General features: G+C 32.2%; 1 pseudogene; it reads right to left on the bottom strand.

Moving 5' to 3' along the window:
* Nucleotides 1–3,477: 3,477 nt before the first annotated feature.
* LOC149563374 (aluminum-activated malate transporter 14-like) lies at nucleotides 3,478–5,531 on the bottom strand (annotated as a pseudogene).
* Nucleotides 5,532–5,905: the final 374 nt, after the last annotated feature.

A 5,905-nucleotide genomic window follows, 5' to 3' on the forward strand; every position in this document is an offset into this window, starting at 1 on the left:
TTTTTTGTATATGATAAGCATTGTAACTTGTCACTATTTATTTTTTGATTCACTCATGAGATTACATGGCTTGGTTTCAAATTTAATATTCTTACATGATTGATAGTAATCATTATTTTGATGTTGTACTTCAAGTTTTTTATGCTATGTATGTAGTTTATCCTTTATCTTATTATTAAAAAAATTAGATCAAAAGTAAGAATGAGTATAAATTTATCAATTTTTGTGAAATTTTTGAAATGAAAACATGTACTTTTCATTCAGTTGACAACTATATAGCTCGACCAATTTGAGGTGGTCCCTAAAATTGGTAACAAAGTACTTCAAATAAGTATTTAGAGTAGAAAGTGTATGATTTAGATATCTAATTATTAAAAAAAAATAGGAATACTATATGATAGTTAAAAATACATATTAATCATTTTCATTATTTCTAGGATAAATATTAAAATTAAGTAAAACGATAATATATATGTTCTACAATTTTTTGATGTAGATAAAATTTAATTTAGTTTTAACACAACTTAGTGATTAATTGGAGGAAGTTTATAAACACGTGTGAGGGAAGTGTAGTGGAATTAAACTCTAATAAGTAAGCCCAAATTTAAGGAAAATACCAAAAATAAAAACTAAGAAAACACATTACACAAAATTTAACTTATGCACAATGTCATTATAGAGAAAAAAAATAAGACACATTACATAATTGTATACATGAGGTGGATAGTGTTCTCAATTATTTTAATTTTATTAAATGTAGTAAACCTAAAAATGATTCTAACTATAATCGTAATGGTAAAATCTAAGTGTTGATCATAATTATAAACACTAACCTTGACACTAAAATTTACTATTATGTGTCCCTAATTAGAACCATAATGCATACTATGATCTAAATACAAAAACCTAAATTTTAACTCCGATCTCAAACACCGAAACAATAATTGTAGTGAGAATATTAAATAAATTAGGGTTATGATTTTTTATTACGCTTACAATCAAAGGTGAAATTTATGTAAGCATAAGGATTAATATTTTTCATTAAAGTTTATGGTGAGAATTTGTATTATAGTTCAATTGTAGTTAGGTTTATGATTAATATATATTTTTTAAAATTATATATTTAACCTTAACCTAAGTCTAAGTCTCTCCAACCCCAAATCCCATTTGCTAAACCCTAATCCTAATCCCACCCTAAATTATGATCCTAAATCATAAGTCCTAATCACTATTATCAAACACTAATCCTAGCCCTGATTATTGAATCATGATCCTAAATGTTGAACTTTAACCCAAATTCTATCGTAATTCAAACTCTACTCATAACTATAATACTAACCATGATGTAATATCATATCCTATTTCCATAAATAACTAAATAAATCTTAAATTATAAGCCTTAATTGTAATCCTAGTTCTAAATGCTACACCCTAAATAATAAACTCCAATCCTAATCCCAATTACCACATCATAATCTGAAAAACTAAACCCTAAATCTAAATCCAAGCTATAATCCTAAATGATAAACCTTAAATCATTATCCAATCCTTATGTTAAACCCTAATCCTAATTGCTAATCATCAAGTCTAAATGTACAACCCTAATTCTAAATCCTAGCTCTAACTATTAAACCTAACCTTAATATAAATCCCAATCTTAACTATGATGCATACCCATACCATAACGCTCAACGTAATAATAACCATAAATGTTAAACCCCCATACAAAATGTAAAAGACTAACCTTGAATCCTAAATCTTAAGATAAACCCTAAGCCTAAATGGTTAACCCTAATAACTTGTTATGAATGTTAAACCATGATCCTAATCCTAAATGTCAAACCCTAATCCTCACCCTAACCCTTAAATCCTTACTTTAACCCTTGTCCCAAAAAAAAACTAACCCTAACAAGAGTCCTAATAATGTAATTCTAGGTATTAAAATTAAATTTTAATTTATAAAGCCTTCAATAGATTTTAATTAATTAATTAATATAAGATTTAGTATTACAAAAATGAGGTTTGAAGACTTAGAAAATAATTTTGAGAAAAATATTATTTTACATGAACGTTAATCAATTACAAATGTATTAAAATAAAAATAATATTTTACTCAAAGAGATTATTATAATTAAAAATAATAATTATGTCTTTCATTTTGTTATGAATTTCCTTGTGGAGGAACCTATTCAATTTCTTATAAGTTTCAAAAAAAACTATGACATTTTTCAACATTTCTAATCTTCTTCTTCTTTTTTCTTTTGAACCCATGAAATCGTTGGCATACACATTAACAATGACTTACTTCAACATTTGCAAATGTGTGGATGTAAATATTTGTGCACACGCTTTATATAGCTATAAAATATGAATCCCTAGGTCCTTAGAAATCTTTCTATTCAAATCATTCATAATATTTAAAACAATTGGTTTCAAAACTTGAATATTTACTATTTATTTAAGGTTTTCCATTGTCTTGTTTGTAGGTGGGAGTAGTTGCATTGCAAACCTTTTTTTTGTGCTAAAAAAGTGTGCCCAAGCACTCTACACACCAACTTTCAAGTAAAAGGAAAGGTTTGAGATTCTTTTACTCTATTTTAAAGCAAAAATAATAACTAATAATAAATATAAAAATAATTAAATTTACTTTTAAATATAGTTAGATATAATCATAAATGAAATCTAGAAGTACATATCATGAAACAATGATGATATAAAGCAGATATTTGAAGGAAGAATGATATTGATATATTTAGAGAAAAGCATATGAAAGAAGAGAACGATGATTTATAATTTGAAATATTTTTGATAAATATTGTTCATTACTACAAATATTTTTGGTCATCAATAAACATATATTTGATATTTGGAACATAAGAGGTAGTGGTCTCGAAGAGGTAATATCAAGAGTTATAGAGATGTTGATATAGATAGTGGAAACAAATAAAGAATAATCATGATATAAAAGTATGTGATGAGATTATAATTATAATAATAAATAAGAATAGAAGGTATTATAGATTTATATTAGTAAATTAGAAAGAAGTGAAAATTAAAAATGTTATTTGACATCTGCTCAAACAAGATTGGAAGTAGGTGTAACAACTAGTCTTTAAAAAGTTTACAAAAATTTACCAATGTCATAATAGTGTATATTGTTTTTAAATTGATTATTTGGTATAATTATAATATTATTCGATTAGACATGCATAGTGAAGTTAAGATATGTGCTCCTCTAGAAAGATTGGGATTAGGAGTAGCTCATGGTATCAGCAAGATGATATGACAATTGTGAGGGAGACAAAAATGAGACTAGTGTAACTCATTCATACATAAAATTTAATAATGCAACCATAGAATTTGACTTTGTTTTTGGCAAGCTTAATTTTTCCCTTAGTGTATGTTGTTAAAAATTGACTCCTGTATTAGAGTGTTAAAAATTGACTCCTGTATTAGAGTGTGAATTGAAGGAAAAAATCAGTCGACATTGTTGATATGTACACATCTTTCAGGCGTTCTCGCAAGACTGGGTCTCTGGATATAACTACGGGGAGAAGCAGAACTAGTTATGATTAAAGCCTCCTGATCCGACGTCGAAGGATTGTGAGGCTTGAATTTCGCCATTTTCGTGAGCTCTTCCACAGCGTGTATCACGTGCTCAAGCCTCGCTACGATCTCCACCACCAACCACGCAAACGTAGCCAATGGAAGTGCTTCTCCAAATTCAACGCCATGTCTCAGCATTAACCTCTTCTCGTCACTACATTCTCCATGCCATGATCTTCTTCTCGTCGCCCACCTTACCTCCTCTTCTCTATTTTCATTCTCAAGTACGATTTTCTGACTCGGCATTCTTGTTGTTGAATGCAGTAAGAGCTTTGGTTGAGAATTCAAGGAAACTTGAAGATCCTCTAGTGCATGTTGAAATTCTTCCAATATTGGCTCGAAGTCATATATTCTCATTTGTTCAATGCAGCTTGACAGCTTTGCCAGTAATTTGGCTGCTTTGTAGGCGACGTTGGTGCATGGCTTCTTCAATGGTGAACGAAGCGAATGAGGGCTCCGAAATATATGCAAAACAAAAATTCATCAGCTACAGTGCATGCATTGAAGATAATTTGTAAATTTAATGTAATAATACCAAATGAGGAAATGCATACAAATATATCTCAATTTCAGATCAAAGGCATCCGTGCAAGGCCACAATAGGATAAGCCAGATAACGAAGCTTCGCTCCAATTTTCACATATTGCTTCCATGGATGCCGGCATCAAAATAGACCATGCCTTGGCTCCCACCTAGCAAATGCCTCCTGCAATTAACATGTACAATCACTGCTCTCAGACGATCCATTAAAAATTCTTTAATGTCAAAAGTGTTCATGGCTACCACTTAATTAGTTTCATTCACGCATCCTGGCATCAAATATATCATGCCCATTACATTAGTCAGATATTTTAACAAGTTAATCTACCGAACTGATAACAAGCCACACCAATCAAAGCGTACTAGTAGTTCATCTGTAACAGCCGATTGCGAAAGACACACATTTTACGCTAAAGAAAATGTTAAGTTTTCATCACAATCAAACCAAGGATTTTTAACCTCAATTGTTTTCGTTCGGTTTTGTTACCCTGCAGAGATTTCCCCAAGCCTTGTAACTTCCCGGCAGTGGAATTGTGAAGATCCTCGCTAGCCCAGGCGGGGAAGATGAGCAGACTTACAACCAAACACACTCCACATCCGATGAGTATGGTGGCGAAGCGTTCGTATGCCATGCGTGATATATTCTTCACTCGATATCGAGAGACCGTTATCATGCTGAATGTGAGCAGGAATATAAGCACTGCATAGTCAAATTTATTCTTGAGGGAAGGAAAGAAACGGGCATACGTGGTAGCCGCTCCTGCAAAATGAGTGTAGTGGAGTACTAATTGAGATTTGGTGAATGCAACAAGGTGATTCCAAGAGAGCACAAAAACTCACCCACGATGAAGAGAGCACAAACGCCTTTCCTCGCACTACCTTCTCTGACACGTGGCAAACGGGGAAGGCAAGAAATGCAGCCACCATGGTTCCAATTCCTCTGTTGAGGTCTTTCTTCATGGTAGCCCCTGCTCAAGCAGCAACAACATCCATTCTAAATGTTAGTCGATTAGGATGAAAAAGATGGTTGCGTTAGAAACAATTAAATTAAACTAACTCATACCTGCAGAGAATTCGAGAACGACAACGACAATCATGACTGCCCAAATTGCATGGTTACCAAATCCCACCCTGCGGAATAATCGATCCCACAGAAATAACAGCGAAACCGATGACAATGCCAACCCAACTTTTATAGCATGCGTAATCCTTCTGGGATCCTCTCTTCCAACATCCATTATGTTTCTACACAACTCCATCAAAACATTGCTTATATTTAACAAAAATTTTCTTAGAAATCCCCCGTTTCGATCCTCATTGTAGCTAATTTCTTCATTAGACGTACTGATGTTAGTTCTGCATTCGCCGCTGCCAAGAGACGCCATGGTAAACAAAATCGATTCAATCAAATTTTAGATACAAGAGCTTAAATTTCAAGTAGAGGAGATCCAGCCAACCTGATTTATAATGTAATTTAATCTTGGTCTGAACAGTTACACAAGCGCTCAGAAACTCCAAAGAAGAACACCCTGGCTAAAATCTTGGAGCACCTTATAAACGAGCTCAATTGTAGTAAGGAAGCAGATCTTATAAATTCTAAACCGTTCATTTCTTCTTGCGGTTGCCTTACAAGATGGAAGAGAAAAAACTCGGCTTCTCGAATGAATCGGCCTTTGCATTTCTTGTTTTACTAATGGCAAAGATAATACTTGTCACGGAGAGGGAGAGGGAGATGATTGAGTTACTTTATTTTCATTGT

Source organism: Cupressus sempervirens, chromosome 4, assembly GCF_028749045.1.
Source record: "Cupressus sempervirens isolate cs-2001-9-10 chromosome 4, ASM2874904v1, whole genome shotgun sequence".
Lineage (NCBI taxonomy): Eukaryota > Viridiplantae > Streptophyta > Pinopsida > Cupressales > Cupressaceae > Cupressus > Cupressus sempervirens.